The sequence below is a fragment of the Physeter macrocephalus genome, chromosome 20 (assembly GCF_002837175.3).
Source record: "Physeter macrocephalus isolate SW-GA chromosome 20, ASM283717v5, whole genome shotgun sequence".
NCBI lineage: Eukaryota > Metazoa > Chordata > Mammalia > Artiodactyla > Physeteridae > Physeter > Physeter macrocephalus.
Window position 1 is genome coordinate 73,616,861 of NC_041233.1, and position 18,141 is coordinate 73,635,001.

An 18,141-nucleotide genomic window follows, 5' to 3' on the forward strand; every position below is an offset into this window, starting at 1 on the left:
ATGGAGAAAAGACAGCCTCTTCAATAAGTGGTGCTGGGAAAACTGGACAGCTGCATGTAAAAGAATGAAATTAGAACACTCCCCAACAACATACACAAAAATAAACTCAAAATGGATTAAAGACCTAAATGTAAGGCCAGACACTATAAAACTCTTAGACGAAAACATAGGCAGAGCACTCTATGACATAAATCACAGCAAGATCCTTTTTGACCCACCTCCTAGAGAAACGGAAATAAAAATAAAAATAAACAAATGGGACCTAATGAAACTTAAAAGCTTTTGCACAACAAAGGAAAACATAAACAAGACAAAAAGACAACCCTCAGAATGGGAGAAAATATTTGCAAACAAAACAAGTGACAAAGGATTAATCTCCAAAATTTACAAGCAGCTCATGCAGCTGCATATCAAAAAAACAAACAACCCAGTCTAAAAATGGGCAGAAGACCTAAATAGACATTTCTCCAAAGAAGATATACACATTGCCAACAAATGCTTGTGTTGTATTTCATACACAATATTGTAGTCAGTTTCTCCTTTGGAGAAGGAGAGTTTAGGAGTTAAGGTTAATTGAAAAAATATTTGTTAAAACTTCTGTTATGTGTGCTGCACCCAGGAGGGTGCTGGGGTGATGATGGTGAGTAAGGCAGGCAGAGTCCTTGTCCTTGGGGAACTTACAGTCGAGTGGGAGAGACATAATGAACCAATTGCAGCCTGTGTGGAAAGGAAAATGGAAGGGGAGGGTGGAAAGTTCTAGCACTAGGCAGTTAAACATTTGGATCTGAAGGTCCAGAGAGGAGTAGGTCAGGAAATGGGATTTTTAGCACTTTTCTAGGTAGTTTAAATGTAAATAGAGAATGTCAAGGAAGAGTGAAGTATTTTAGTTAGTGTCTTTTAAAGCCATGGATTCAATAGCATCATCATGAAGACTCAAAAATCTTTATTTAGGTAGGGAGTAAGGGTAATACACAGATGGCTTTATATGCAGCTAATCTGGGCACACTCTCAATTCTAACAATATGTGGGCAGATAGTTACTGTTGTTCTACTTTTAAGATTATATCAGGGTGCTTTTGACTCACCTTGATCACAGGATGTGACTGTTGATGTCATGTTGTGCACAGTTTTCAAGTAAGTCTGTATGTTTTTGGACTATCTTATATCGGTATTTAAATCATAAACCAGAAACCAGTAAACTGATCAGTCCATTAGGAGTAACAAAAGAATATGTGCTGTTGGTTCTTATGTCCAAAATATTTATATTTGAGGTTTGAATCTCTAGATGGTGTTGATCCACACATTATTGAACCTGAAATGAATAAACTATGATGTCTATTGCCTTGGATGTTGGTGATGTGTAATACCAGGCAACACCATGGTTTCCATGTTAGCACATGTGCTAACATGGTTCAATAGGGGTATGTGTTTTGAGTAAGAACATATCTATACCTATACATATAGGTATACTTATACCTATATATGTTATAATTGGAATATATATTATATATAATAGTTTTATATATAATATAACTATTTTATAATTATAAGATATAATTAAATGTAATTATATATAATCGTAATACATTGATGTAGTATAGTAATTACATATAACATATATAATAATATATATTAGAATACATAAAATGTGTATATTCCAATTACAGCTACCTCTTCTTTGTCCTTCAGGTTTGGGGTTGTAACAGCTCAGCTGCTATTACGCTATCCCTTTTGGTTGCATTAGTCACACCTTCATAAGTAGGACCTTTGTAAATAAACCCTCCTCAAATTATCCTATCTTGAGAGTGCTATTTCCTTGTGGGACATTTTCCTTGTGAGCTGATATTTGGGCCAATATCCTTCCAAGACACTGTGGAGTTTTCCCAAGAAAGGACAGAAGAGGATAGTGTCTTCGGATGACTCAGCATTCCTGTGTGCTGTTCCTCTTTTCCAGACCTTGTGACACGTTACATACCAGCCTAATTTTTCAAAGTTTTAACACTGGGGGCTCTGGAGGGCAAGATTTGTGTGGGACCAAGGGCACAGTACTGGGCAGAAGAGGGAAGCCTGGGAGAAATCCGGATCACTAGATGAAAACTGGAGCCATTCTAGGCAAAGGAAGAACCGCTAGGATGGTCTGAGCTGGGGATTGGTCTTGGCAGCAGCCAGGGCCTTTATAGGGTTATTTTTCTCTGTCATGTCCTGCAGACCACTTGGGCAGACCAATTCCCAGAGCCTCTGCTATGTGATATGGGTGCTGCCACCTTTGTTTCTGCATTTGATGCTGGCTGGAAGGTCTTTTTCTTGTTCTCTCATCTTTTCAAGAGGATTGTCTTTAATCTGGGTCACTGTGACAAATTTTTTTCCAGATCTTTTTGAGCAGTAAATTCAATAAAGCAAGAGTCAAGCCCCTGCTGCCAGAGCTGGGAGGGGCTGCAGTGATTCTTTCATGTAGTGGTTCTCAGTCTTGGCCAATTGGCAGAACTCCTGGGGGTGCTTTCAGAAATCCCTGTCTGGGTTGATCTGGTGCAGAAGCTCCAAGCCAGAGGTGACCCCAAGAACGTGTCTCCCCAATTCCCACCATTCTGAAAATTTGTGAAAATCTTAGGCATAGCTTTGGACTTTCCACAATTTGTAGGTAGAAAAATCCCAGTTTGCATCTGGATCCAATCCCCTCAATTTACAGATAGGGAAGCTGAGGCCCACAGAACAAGATCACATCCTTGGACACATGTCCCGGCTTGGACCAGAAACCAGGTCTTCCAGCTCCAATCTGCCTCTCCCCGGTATCTCAGAGTTAACAAATTTTGAGGCACGAGCTGGTGAGTAGGCTGTCAGGCCCATTCAAGTATCATCTTACTTTTCCCTGGTCAGTCGGACAGAATCTGCTCTTGAGTTTGCACGTGGGAGGAGGGGCAACTCCAGCTCCTCCCACTTCTGGTGCAGATGTGTCTACCTCTCTCAGTAGCCAAGCACACCGTGGAGTGCAGTGCAAAGACCATGTAGCCCAAGATGGATGGAAATGGGGGTGAAGCCATCCCTGTTGCCTTCCTCCCACCTTTTTTATTTATGTTGTTGCTGTCTAATAATTCTCCTTTCTAGCAAACTATCAAGCATGTTACCAAGCAGAGCAGCAGCACCTTTTGGGAAAAGAAAAAAAACCACCTTTGAATTAAACCCTTTGAATATATATGCTTTGCAAAAAGGATAGTAGTTCACTGGCTAATGATATGTATCTGCCCAGTGAATTTTACACTGTTAATGAGGTGGGTCAGAAGAGCTATTTTAAAAAAGGCATTAGGGCTTCCCTGGTGGCGCAGTGGTTGAGAGTCCACCTGCTGATGCAGGGGACACGGGTTCGTGCCCCGGTCCTGGAAGATCCCACATGCCGTGGAGCGGCTGGGCCCGTGAGCCATGACTGCCGGGCCTGCGCGTCTGGAGCCTGTGCTCCGCAACGGGAGAGGCCGCAACAGTGAGAGGCCCGCATACCGCAAAAAAAAAAGAAAGGCATTAGTTATGAATATGATATGCATATTTTTGGAGATAAAAGGGCTTTATTTTGATGGAAAATTGAAATGGGAAGAGACTAGGCAGAAACACTGATAACCCAAAAGACTCCTGATGTGGTATAAATGTTACTGCTGGTGACATAAAGTTGAATGAGTTTTAAATAAAAATAATTAATTTCATTGCTTCCTGGTTAAAGAGACTGAGAACACAGATGCTCCATGGACCACTGTGCGATTTGTAATTTAGTTGTAACAGATTTCCATAAATGGGATTGAGAGCTGGATTTTATATATTAAAAATTGAGTGCCACGGATAAAAAGCAGTTCCAATTTCAATTACTTGGGCTTTTATGGTCCATGTGGTGAATATTTAATGGCCAGGAGTGAAGAGCTGTTTTCACAGGTACTATATATTCACTTAACTTGACTGGCTGGGTCCCTTGGGGACCTTTTTCTTCCAGTTGGAAATCTTGTTTAGAGCACAGACACTTCTGTTGTCCTCAGAGTCTGGTTTTTCTTGGTCACTGAGGCTGGCATTTCCCATGAATTGGTTATGGCAAAGACATCTCTTGCTTGCCAGAAAAGAGGAGAGAGACATGGCACTTCCGGGTATTGGTGCTTCAGATTAAATAGTGGACTCTTACTGCTCTGAGCATAATTCTTCCAGGAATGTGTACGCTGTTGGCCATTGTTCATCTTTTTTTTTCTTTTTTTTTTTAAAGTTTTAGAAAAATTCCAGTGCAAATAGTTTTAGCATTTTTTGACTATAATAATGTGTATTGCAAACATTTTAGAACTTATAGAAATATATATTTTAAAAAACATCCATAGGATTTCCCTGGTGGCACAGTGGTTAAGAATCTGCCTGCTAGTGCAGGGGACACGGCTTCGAGCCCTGGTCCGGGAAGATCCCACATGCCGCAGAGTAACTAAGCCTGTGCGCCACAACTACTGAGCCCGCACACCTAGAGCCTGTGCTCCGCAACAAGAGAAGCCGCTGCAGTGAGAGGCCCATGTGCTACAAGGAAGAGTAGCCCTCGCTCACCACAACTAGAGAAAGCCTGTGCACAGCAGCGAAGACCCAACGCAGCCAAAAATAAATAAATAAATTTTAAAAGAAAAATTTAAAAAAGATAGAAAACACCTATAGACTCTTCACCCAAAGATATCTGCTCTTAATATTTTGATGTATAGTCATTCAGGATTCTTTTTTATAGTTAAAAATATCTGAATCTACATATATATATTTAAACATAAACATGGTACCGTATAATATATGCACTTTTGAAACTTGCTCTTTTTATATAACAATTGTTGTGTGTGTATACTTTGTTAATGCTATGATTTTTTAATGCCTGCATTGTATTTCACTGTATAGATATTCTGTAATTTATTGAATCAACATCTTGTTGGATGTTTGGGTTATTTTCAGTTTTTCATATTAAAAACAAGGCTGCAGTGTATATCCTTGTACCTGCATCCTTTCAGACTTCCTTAGGACAACTTCCTAAAAGAGGAATTTCTGCGAAGTAAGTGTGCAGTCTTTCAAGGTTCTAAAACATATTGTTCTACTGCCCTCTACACAATATTTTAATCTTTGCCAAGAGAAATGAGAACTCGTTTTAATTTGCATTCCCTTAATTGTTAAGGTTTTTGTTTTCCCCACTTGTATTTATTCTTTTATTTACTAGAAGATCAGCTCATGCAGGTTGAGATGTTCATTTGTTTTGTTTCTTTTCTGTCCTCCATTCCTAGAAGAGCTTGACACACAGAAGGAGAAGGAGCTCAAATATTTGTTGAATGTTGAGTGAATTACCTTTCTGTCCTTTGCTGATTTTTTCCCTAAAAGGTGCTTGTCTTTTTATCATTGCTTTTGAAGAGTTTTTAATATCCTAAAAATATTAGCTCTTCATCATTTGTAGTGCAAATATTTTTCCCAGTTTCCTTTTTTTTTTTTTTTTTTTTGTGGTACGCGGGCCTCTCACTGTTGTGGCCTCTCCCGTTGCGGAGCACAGGCTCAGTGGCCATGGCTCACGGGCCCAGCCGCTCCGTGGCATGTGGGATCTTCCCGGACCGGGGCACGAACCCGTGTCCCCTGCATTGGCAGGCGGATTCTCAACCACTGCGCCACCAGGGAAGCCCCCCCAGTTTGCTTTTTATGTCTCGACTTTTGAGAATTTAAAATTTTGCCTGTGGAAATATTTATTTATTTTTTTACAGGGTCAATTGTATCAATATTTTCTTTAGTTTTACCTTTCCTATTCAGCTTGAGAAAGGGCTTTCTCATTCTAGAATGATAAAACTGCAACCTTGATTTTTTCTAGGTACTTTTATTTATTTATTTTTTTAAATAAATTTATTTATTTATTTATTTTTGGCTGCGTTGGGTCTTGGTTGCTGCGCGCGGGCTTCCCATTGCAGTGGCCTCTCCTGCCGCGGAGCACGGCCTCTAGGCGCGCGGGCTTCAGTAGTTGTGGCACGTGGGCTCAGCAGCTGTGGCCTGCGGGCTCCAGAGCGCAGGCTCAGCAGCCGTGGCGCACGGGCCCAGCTGCTCTGCGGCATGTGGGATCCCCCCAGACCAGGGATCGAACCCCTGTCCCCTGCACTGGCAGGCGGACTCCCAACCACTGTGCCACCAGGGAAGTCCCTCTAGGTACTTTTAATGGTTTCATTTCAAACCTTTAAGTATTGATAATTAGTTTACCTGAACATGTTTTGATAAAAGGTAGAGATTTACCTGGAAGATTTTTTCTCCTGAATGATTTACCGTAATGTCTCCTTCCTCCATGGTTGTAAGACCTTTGAAGACAGGGAGCTGGAAGGAGGGAACTAACATTAAATTGGGGGCTATTTTCTAGACGTGTGATATTTGCTCTGCAGTGCAAGGTAGATGTGGTTTCCAGTTTGCAGACGCGGAGACTGAGGCAAGAGGTAAGACATTTGTCTGAATCACTTAGTAAACTCAGGCCCTCGGCCCCGAGCCCCTACTCTTTCCACAGCATTCTGCTCCTTCCTCCCTCCCAGCCTCTGCGTGTCTCAGTGTCCAGGTATTCTGCTCAGTAGTAGGGCCACAGGCACCTAATAGTGCTATAGCAGACCTAAGCCATTAAAAAATGAAATTCTCAAGTTAAGAAGTTTAGAGAAAAGTAGTATTTTGGTGGAGGAAGCAAAGATGTATTTATAGCCTCTCTTTCTATTCCTAATACCTGGTAGAGTCCTTCAAATATGTTTTTCTTGGATCCCGGACTTGATGTTGTGAAACATAAGTAGAGCAGTTGGCAGCAGACAGTTTGAATTGTAAGTACTTAACATGGAATGCAGGTTACTGTTGTGGAAAATGAGGGTAATGATTATGATTTAAGATGTGTGAAATGCACTCAAAGTCATAAATGTTTGGCTATTCTAGGATGGCAGTCATTATTTTATTGTTAAAACACAATTTGCTCCTTTGAGTTCAGGCCCAGCACTTAAAGTGATGCTATTAAAGAGCGATGTTTTGTTCAGTAGTTGTGCTTTGTGTGTATTTTTTTGTGCAACAGCAGTATTTGCTCATAATGCTTTTTCCAAACCGTGAGCTAAATGTGAATAATCACTTGAGTATACTTTTTATGATGCTAAGAATTTAAATTCTGCAGCAGTGTTAATCTGACAAGGCCACACACTAACACCTAAAGCAGTGTAAAACAGTCATGCATTTTTAGAGGCTTGTATTTATGCATATTGGCACATGAATTTGCATTTTTACATTCATTTATCTTAATTATTGGACACAGTTAATTTGTTTCATAAACTTGGACAGAATAATAATTTTGGGTTTTATAAGAATAAGATATGTTGAATTATATATCTTATTTTCATAATTATAAATAATATATAGTAAATAATATAAAATAAATAAAAATAAATACATATAATGGATAATAGAAACAAATACATAAATATTATGTATTAAATATATTATATAATTATAAATTATGTAAAATAGGTTATCATTAATAATTAAATTTTAGAATTAAAACATGATATGTTGTCATTTTTTGCAAATATTTTCTCCTAGTGTGACTTGCTTTCCATTTTCTTAGCAGTGTCTTTCTAAGAGCAGATGTTTTAATTTTGATGATGTCAGTTTATCATTGTTTTTTCTTTGTACTTATGTCTTTTGTGTTCTAGGAATTGGTTGGTTATACAAAGATTGTGGACTTTTTTCCTGTATTTTCTCCTATAAGCTTAATGGTTTAGTTTTTACCTTTAGGTCTATGATCAATTTCAAATTAATCATTGTGTATGGTGTGAGGTATGTGTTAAGGTTCATTTTTTTCCATATGGGTATCAAATAGTTCTAGTACTGTTTGTTGGAAGATTCTATTTTCCCATTAAATCACCTTGGTGCCTTTATCAAATATCAGTTATGTGTATGTATAGGTCCATTTCTGGACATTGTATTCTGTTCCATTGCTTTATGTGTATGTCTTATGCTAAAACTACAATGATTTGAAGGTTATTTTCAGTGGGTATAGAATTCTCAGTTGACCCTTTTTTTCTTTCAGCACTTTAAAGGTGTCATTCCATTGTTTGGGAATCCCATTATTTCTGATAAGAAGCCAGCTGTTTGTATTATTGTTTCATTGTACGTAGTGAGTCTTTCTTCTCTGGCTGCAGTCAAGATTTTCTGCTTATCTTTGACTTTTAGCAATTTGACTATGTTGTATCTAGGTGTGGTTTTCTTTGTATTTATTCTGCTTGAGTTTTGCTGGATCTGTTGCCCTTTTGATTTTCAAATTTAAATCATTTTTTAAAATTTTAGGATTTAAATATGTTAGTATTATTTATAATTTGTAGTGTCAAAGTACCAAAGATAGTGCTTTCCTTTTCAAATGTTCTTGCTTTTATTTGGTGGGGAGGAGGAATGGTTTACTGGTTATGTGTATTTTGAATCTTTGTCCTATCGTCTCTCTGATAATGTTGATATCTTTGTTCCTTTTTTAAAGATGGGATTCCCAAGTGTTCTGTGTGTTTCTGTTCTCGGTCACATTGGTTTTCTTTTTTGGCTTCTAACATAGCTTTAAGGAAAACAAATCTCTGTGAAAATATTTCTCATTTATGTTCTGAGCTCTGCCACTAGCTTGCATTTTCTCCTGTTGTCTGTCTCTTCTGTGTTCTTTTGTGTGTCTTATTTGAGCCCTTTTCAAAGATATGAGGTTATCTGTCATGTTTTTGAATTTATGTAGAACTATTTGTCTAAACTCTGTCTTCTAGGCTAATTCTGATCATATACATTCTTCATCTGTTTTTCTTGTGTTCTTTTCTTTTCACTCTGCATCTTGTCACCCTCCTGACTTTCTATTGTTCTTTGTTGGTTTCTTTCTTGTTACTACTCATCTTTGCAAATGAATGTCTCTTTCTCCCATGTCCCTGCTAAATAGTAGGGCATGGGTGGGGGTAATGAGCTAGGACTATTCAAAACTTATTTTAGGACTGTTTTCATATATAGATGCCGCATTCTGTTAGGTTTTCAATCTTTGGGACGTGTTTCTGTTTTACTTTTGACATTGAGGGAGCAGTGTGCTCGAGGTGGAGCCCCTCAGGTCACAGGCCTTCTGAGCCATGTGTGGATGGAGATCCCTGCCTTCCCTCTCTCCTTCCAGCCCTCCAGATGAAGCACTCTGGCTCAGTCAGAATGGCTCATCACATGGCTCCTTCTTTAGATCCTTCTCCCCTGCCATTCTGCACTGACGTTCTGAGAATCCATAGGAATATCATTCCTTGCTTCTCGCAAGGCTGGCCAGGCCCCTCCCGTCTTGGTGTCCAATGGGTAAATCTTTCGGTAACACTTTCTGGGAGATCTGTTCTACTCTGGATCTGAGTTGTTATGTATTAACCCTTAGAGTCCTGCCTTATCTGGCCTATATTTTACTCTATTTGGTAGCTATTCTTTTAATTTTGTATTTTAGAGTTATGACCATTATTACCTCATTTCCTTAACAATGGAGTTTTCTTCTTTTTTCTTTGTTCTTAAAAATAATTTTTTTTGTAGGTTTCAAGGTAAGGCATAAAGTACAAAATGCCTTTCCTTTTTCATATCTAACTGGGAGTCCACACATTGGGTTTCAGATGTCTTTGGTCTAATCAGTTGCTGCAGATGGCTTTGAAGAATAAAATGCTAAGAAAAAGGGCACATGCTGTAGAAGCTGCTGAACAAAATATTTAACTGTTTGTAATTTTGTTATTTGGTCAAAATTATCTGCTTCTTACTCTAAAATTTGCATTGTGGCAATTCTAAATATAATCAGCTCCCAATAAGATGTGTGTCACTCATGCACCATCTTATTTATTCTAAAGGTATTCACTGAGCACTAACTATGTATGCCAGGAACTGTTCTAGTTGCTATTTCAAAAGGGCAGCGTCAAAATGGGATTATCGGGATAATCTTTACAAATGAAAATAACAACTGAAGGTGACTGTAGTACCTTGTATAGAGCTGTACACATATGACTGGTTAATGTATATATTTAGTGGTTGATTTGGAAACAGGGAAGATGACATCTTTCCTCTGTTGTCCTTGGGGTCCTCACTCACTATTCATAGTTTGATGCTAAGACCTTATTTTCACTTTGTCATATTTTGAGATAACTCCTGAATTTTGAACTTCTTGAGAGTAGCAGTTGCATTGCCCCAAAACCTCTAATACATGTGGTACACTCCTATAAACTCAGGGGAATCCAATGCATCTTTAAGATTGATGACAATGGTGTTATGGACCTGGGACAGAAAGACTTCTGAATAGACACTAAGTGGCATATGTAAATGAATGTTTATAAGCACATGACATTTTTGCATTAGTGAGCCAGGTAGCGTAAGGGATTCATTCCCAGACATTTTGTCTCAGTTCATTTATCCTTTTATCAGTCTTGTTTTTGCAGCCTTTTATTTATTTTCATTACTTTCTTCTGGATGCTTTCCGTATGTCTCTTAAACATCTTGCTCCAAACTTTGTTGGTATCCCACTGATAATAGTCTGAATTCAGTCAGAACCCAAGAGAAACATTTGCTCCAAGTTCAAAGGAAAAAAAAAGTTTCTTTGGGATGCGATTGGCTCCTAAGCAAAATACTGAATCATTTCTTCAAAAGCGTGAAGGTAAACAAGTCACCTAAAACCTTCAAATGGATAGCTCATCTCGCCATTAAGCAGGCCGTTCGTGTGAAGTGGAGATAAGAGCACTACCTGGAGCGTAAATCTTGAGATGTGTCACTGATTTGAGTTAAACGGAGTGGAGAGATGCTGTTTATCCTCACAGTGAAGGAGGCGGCACAGTGAATGCAGGACTGTTTAGAGCTCTTGAGCGGTTTATGAGTTTTTCTACACCAGGAGGTGAGGCAGGCACTTAAAATTACTGAGGTATATCCTAACCAATTATGGAACCCTTGAGTGAGAAGCTCTGATCAGTTGCATTTGGAAGAAGAACTTTCAATTAAACTGTCAGGCTAGGCAAACAGAAGACAAACTTAGAGCTGCATCAGTCAAAAATATAATATTTACACCAACCAGGTTTGAAAGAACATTGTCACTCCTAAAATATCCGAATATAAAATCTCTCTCTCAGCACAGAGAACAGACCCAATAGAATCTCATTAGAAAGCTAATGAGTATTTTTAAAAGTATAGTAGGAACACGGAGAATGGTCAGCAGTGACTTGAGCATAAATTGAAATATGGAAAGGAGTGCTCATGTAAGCCAAGTTCACAAGTCATCAGGGGTCCTCTCCAAGCTACTTCCTGCAAGACTTCATCTAGAATCGGAGGCGGGGTGGTCCCTTTCTACCTGGACTTTAAATTCCATGACGAGCATGTTGACCAGCCTCTAAATGCATGCTCACTTTTTTCCTTTCGGCCTTCTAGAGTGGTCACACTTGATCTTCTTGTCTCTGACCTGCACATTTTGCCTTACTATACTGAGACCCTCCTTGAATAACAATGGCAAAGACACTCAAATCCTCAACAGATGTCATTTGAGCATGTGGGTCAGTCTTCCATGGATTATTTATAATAACTTAACATTTTGGAATAAGTGCTGCAAGCTTAAGGAGATTTATGCAACACTTGACCTCTGAAGAGCTCTCACTTTATGAGGTCTCCAGGTCCCTGAGTTGCCTGAAGATAGTAAAGTTTTCATAATTACAGGAAAAGAGGTTTATAATGGAGCCTGGGGTAGGTGTAAGTTTTGGATCTCAGAGCTAAATTTTAGAAAGAATTTCTCTCCATCCTTATTTTCTCCCCTCCCAGGAAGGACCCTTGGAAATTCATTCTTCAGGTAGGAATTGCTGCGCTAGGAAATTGGTGATGGTAGTGAGTTTTGCTGGCTTTCGTCCTGTTTTCCCAGTGATTATCAAGGATACTGAGGGCAGATGGCCAATGAGTCAGATGCTGGGGCTTAAAGCATGTTTGGAGTTAAACACATTCTGAAAAAGTGCACGGGAAACAAGCAGTCATTTTACTTCATGGTGTGTTAAGCTTGGAATTATATCTGTGGCTTTATATTAGCTCAAAGAATTATTGTCACCTTGCAATTGAACAGGTTGTTGTTGTTGTTTTATAGATTCTCCCATGTATCTCTTAGCAGGTACTCTAGCAGTGAAATTCTTACTTGAAAAATAATCTCAATGCAATCTGGAGCTTAATGTGTATTGGATTTATCTATTGATTTTACTATATACTGACCCTGTTTTCCCTACGTTTTATAATAAACCTAAATGCAATTGTTTAGTTAAAAGTTCTTTCCCCCACACTAGGTATAACTTTTTATTTAAGTTTCCTAATATTTGCATCTATAAAATCAGTAATTTTCACCTCTTCTTCAGTTTACCTGACTGCTAACAATGTCTCTGTGCATATTGTGTGAACACTTCCTGGCCTGATGTCTGACTTGGGGTTGACAAGGAACAAGGACTTTGGCAACCACAACAGAGTGGATTTGTGGAAAATTCTGGACACTGTGATAGGCAGGACCTATTTCATTTTTACTCCCATTCACCTTCCAGTGACTGCAGATGTGTATCTTTCTTTTTTTTTTTTTTTGGTATGCGGGCCTCTCACTGTTGTGGCCTCTCCCGTTGCGGAGCACAGGCTCCGGACGTGCAGGCTCAGCGGCCATGGCTCACGGGCTCAGCCATTCCACAGCATGTGGGATCTTCCCGGACCGGGGCACGAACCCGTGTGCCCTGCATCGGCAGGCGGACTCTCAACCACTGTGCCACCAGGGAAGCCCTCTTTCTTTTTTAAAATTTATTTTATTTATTTATTTTTGGCTGCGTTGGGTCTTTGTTGCTGCATGTGGACTTTCTCTAGTTGCAGCGAGCAGGGGCTACTCTTCGTTGCCACACCTGGGCTTCTCATTGCGGTGGCTTCTCTTGTTGCAGAGCATGGACTCTAGGCACACGGGCTCTAGAGCACAGGCTCAGCAGCTGTCGTCCATGGGCTTAGTTGCTCCGAGGCATGTGGGATCCTCCCGGACCAGGGATCAGCCCCGTGTCCCCTGCATTGGCAGGCGGATTCTCAACCACTGCACCACCAGGGAAGCCCCCATGTATCTTTCTTAAAAATGAAGATAGTTACATAAAAATCCTAGAATATGATAATACAGACATGGCTTTGGCAATCAGTAGAGTAAAAAACGTAAAGACTCAGGTAAAATTTTGGCTTCTGCATTAGGGTTCGTTGGAGAAATAGAACCAATAGGAGATGTATCTATATTTATATCTAGATAATGAGGAATTGGCTCACAAGCCTATGGAGGCTGAGACGTCCTACAATCCCATGATCTGCCATCTGCAAGCTGGAGACCCAGGAAAGCTGGTGGTGTAAATCCTAACATGTGGGCAGGAGATGCGATGAGATGTCCCAGTTCAACAGTGGGAGCAGATAAAGGAACGTTGAATTCCTCCTTCCTCTGCCTTTTGTTCTGTTCAGGTCCACAACGAATTGGATGTCCACCCATATTTGGGGAGGGCAATTTATTTTACTGAATCCACCAACTCCGATGCTAATCTCATCTGGAACTACCTTCACAGACCCACCTAGAAATAGTGTTTAGCCTGGGCACCCCATGGCCAGTGAGGTGGTTATAGAAAATTAACCATCACAACTTCTTTTTGATGGTCTAAAGTAGTGTTTTGATTTCCTTTATTTATTTTTTTAAAGGAAGTTTTATAATCCACAGTCAGCCTGTTAGTGCTGAATTTGCATTATATGGTAATTGGCAAACCCTTGCTAGTTATTTCAGGTAGATCATAATGAAAACTTTCTTCATCTCAGGTTAAAAATTGGTTTTCAGCTGTGTATACCTGGCAAATAGAGAAATAAAGCACTGAATACTTACCCAGTTAAATAGGTCATTGTAGACAGCCAATGTGAATACTAGAATATGGGGCTGAGAGAGAGTGGGGAAATGGCTTAAGGGTCCCTGGGATCAAGAAAGAGGCAGCAAGTACAAAGTAACCTCAGTGTAAGGCCATGTTTTAAGTCCCCCAGACTCCTCACTTTCAGTAGATTATCTGCCTGCAGATCTAGGTCAGCCAAGTCCTGGGAAATAAGAGGTTTTGGACCAGGATGGATTTCCTTAAAAGAGTTGGTCTCCTCGGTGCTGGTCACTCACATTTGCTCTCTGACCATCTTGCATCTTGTCTTGGTTCTGTAGCCTGTGGGGAATTGTTACTATCTCCTTCCTACCCATGCTGATCTCATGTGCCTTTACTATTTCAGATCCGTCACCCTGGGCTAATGCCCAGCTTTGCTTTGCTCACTTGGACTCTGACTCATTCCTCCTGTGAGATCTTTGATTATTACATGTGCACACAGGCACATGCCCTTTAGGACCACTTACCGTCTGTTTGCTAGCTTACCCAATTTAGCCCAAACAACCAGTTTTTCATATTTCCAGGTTTCCTGTTTTTGTGCGTTTTAGGCACCCCAAGATTCCAGTGCAGATGGTGGAAATGGTGAGCAGTTGTGTGTGGTTATGACATCTCTCCCAGGCCAGCGTCCTTTCGAAGTACTTTCATTGCTTGCAAGGCAAGTGTCTGAAACGTCTTTCTTTTCTAATTGGGCCTAGTTCCTTCTCTATCACCAGGCGATGTCTTCACTCATAACCACTGGACATCTCAATGAAGTGAGGCTCTCCAAGTTAAACGTCATTGCTCGGTTTCTGGTGACAAGCCAGTGAGTCCCTATCCTCTGTGATGAGAGGCAGGTGCAGAAGAAGCTGCTCTAATTGAAGCTAAATGCACACGTCTTACTAAAACCTGAGTGTGCTGTGCTTTACAATACCATGGTTTGATGGTAAATGCAAATAATAACGAGAATATCGTAGGCACTCATTAAAAAGTGTGTTGTAGCTCAGTCATAACTAATGATAATGAAGTGTCAGCTAAACACCAAGTGCTAATACCTGATTGAACTGGAGAGCCTCCAGCTGTCTCTATGATTTTATGGATACAATCGAAAATAGATGAGATTCTCCCCCAAAGAGTGCTAGGACTCCATTACTAAATGCTTTGTTGAGATATGTGACAATATTCCTGGAATGGTATGAATAACACCTTGGTTTGCTATGTTAATGTTGAAATGTGCATGAATGTTAATTTTGATAATGTTTTCTGAGGTATGAATGGTATGGGAGTTTACCATTTTCCTACCAGTCATTACTTGGTGTAATTAATTTTTATTTAAGTGATTAGATTAGAGGATTCCATTTTGATTGGATTAGATAATCATGAAAAAAGATTATAGTACTCTAGGGTAGAGGTTAAGATATGGAGGGTGGAGTATCTTCCTCATTAGTATAGTGGTGAGTATGCTTGCTTGTCACTCAGGAGAGCAGGGTTCGATTCCCCCTAATGGTAAGGCTGCATTCTTAATTTCTAATACAACATTATAAACCAACTATACTTCAATGAGAAAAAAATAAAAGATATGGAGGATGGGAGTCAGAATTGCTTGGGTTTGAAGTGCATTCCTACTACTTTTTGGTTGTGTAATATTAAGCCTTAGTTTCCTCTTCTGTAAAGTTGGGATAATAACAAAACCTTCCTTCTCCAGCTGTCATGAAGATTAAATTAGACAGTGCATCATTGTTATAATGACTGCAGAAGAACTGTACCTCCAAAATTGGGTTATTCTGGTCTATCTAAATATGACCTGAGGAAAATAAACCAGAAATTTCTGCATGGGACATTTAAATCTGGGGTGACTTTGTAAATGGTGTTAATGTCCCAAATGAAGTTCAGTCCAGCTGAAGGTGATAACACTTCAAATTCAATGAGTTCTTTAGACTGTAGACTCCACTGTCTTTGCTTATGTTGCATTCTTAGGCCCTAGCATAGTACTTGGCATGTAGTAGCCATGAAAAAATCTAGTCTTTCTGCCTCAAGTTTTGCCTTCTTCTTAATCTTCCTTTACTCTCTTACTAGAGTTTTCTTCCAAAATGTGATCCAAACCTGTTTCTTGCTTGATTACAGCAATCAAGAGAGAGGCTCTCTCTTTACTGGGAGCACCAGCTGTTTGGATGATCTTGTTCTAGAACTTCCAGGGCTCAGCCCATTGGTGAAGCTGGAAGGGGAGGATCAAGGATGTTAGCCAGGGACCTGGCAGGAAATGGATGGCTCATAAATGGATCATTTGCAGTGGTATAGGGGAGGAATTAGGGAAACCAGCAAGGGGTGATACAGTACTCCAGGCTGCTGTCCCCATCCCTGTGCCTGAAGAGTAAGGAGGGGGCAGTTATTGGTCGCTGGAAGTACCTCCTGACAGGAGCTGGGGACTTTGGCTGTGGCACCTGATGGGGAAGGAGCTGGGGAATAAACTCTTCGACCTCACTTTCCTCCTGCCTTTGTTCTGCTACTGGTGACTCCCATGGGGCCCGGCCAACTGGAAGCCAGAATGCCAGGGAACTGTTAACACAGGCCAGACTGGTCAGCTTCCCAGGGCTCAGAGCAGGGTGGGGAAGAGTGGAATTAGATTTGGAGGGCCAAGCATCAGATACCCAGCATCTTATGCAAGTAAGTAAGGGGTCATTTTACCTGCACTCCATGGAATGGGCTTCTCTCAAGAGGGAGTCAGAAAAGCATGCCAGGCAAACAAAAACTGTCCAGTGTTCTTCCACTGAAGTTCCCTGAGGTTTAGGGCTTGTCCCGTGACCACTGATGTGATCGTTTATCACAGACTCTTCAAAACTTACCCCTGAACTTTTATGTAAGACTGGCTTTTAACGCCTATAAATAATTTATGCTGTATAAATCTCAGAGTATATTTTTAGCTATTTTTTTCACATGTCTTCTACCTCCTATAGGTAATTTATACTACTTACTATTAAAAAATTACCTATTGAATACCACGGTTCTTAGATCAATCTTAGATAAACCTCTGGGTATAATTTTATGTCTTGTGTCAGATTTATATTTTTCTCTTGGGTCCTGTGTGCCCTCTTCTATAAAGTTTTCAGGTCACAATTGATGGACTTTTATAGATATCCAACTCCCTCAATCAATTTCTTGTATAGAGAGAATCTGAGTTTTCTAGACATTAGCAATACATGAAAATCCTTTAATAAAGTATGCTATCATCTCTTTATGAAAATGAGTAAAGAGGCATGACAGTTTCTTTCTAAAGCAGTAATCAAGAGAGCACTGCATTTAATTCATTATGTGAGCCCATAGAAAGAGCAAAGGAAAAATAAATATTTTCACCCATTTGAGTCAATCTCAAGGCTAAAATTATAGGTTCCTGCTACTTGCACTTAATTGCCATCACAGAGAAATACAGGTTGCTGTGATCAGGTATCTCATGGGATACAAAAGCACAAATCGTTGATATTTTGGAAAGTAATAAAATTATCTTTGACCCAAACTGAACTGATTTGTATTCACAGTGAATTTTTTTTTTTTAAATATCAGAAATGGAGACATACCCAAACCTCAGGAAATTTAAATGAAAGTCTTGTTCCTGAAAGACAGTCTGTAATAAATGATAAGAACTTAGGTCATGCCCTTTCCCAGTATCCAAGTAATGAATAATTCTTATTAACATCAGGACTTGGTTAATGTGAAAGTTACACACTTTCTTTATACCAAAAATTTTAAACTTCAGTCTTTCTGTCCTGTTATCAGAGTCAGTATGGTTGGAACATGGGTTGTGGGTCCCCAAACTGGCCTCAGACTGGGTAGGAGAAAGCCCCTCTCACAAGGTCATGCGTAACCCAGGGAATGAAGCAAAGTACGTGGCCATTGGAGTGGGGAGGGGAGGCTGACCGTGGCCCCCTCGAGGTTTGTGCCCAAGGGCATTGCTTCTGCATCGTGGGGTCTTCTTCTGACTTTATCTTTGTTTTTAATGTCATCATTTCATTCATTTTCCATCATTTATGAGCTCTATAAAAATTATAAAATATTTCAAGTATGCAAAAATTTTTCAGAAAATAAATACATGTGCCCACCACACGTTTCTTAAATATTGTTTTACCATGGCTGTTTCAGATTTTTTTTTTTTTTTTTTTTAAAGAAGGAAAACCTTGGGGCTTCCCTGGTGGCACAGTGGTTGAGAGTCCGCCTGCCGATGCAGGGGACACGGGTTCGTGCCCCGGTCCGGG

The 18,141-nt window shown here is 39.9% G+C and overlaps 1 protein-coding gene across 4 annotated transcripts in view; it reads left to right on the plus strand.

The window, feature by feature from the left end:
* Positions 1 to 18,141, plus strand: part of PLPP4 (phospholipid phosphatase 4) — a 532,132-nt gene that overhangs the window by 77,314 nt on the left and 436,677 nt on the right. The window lies entirely within an intron of this gene.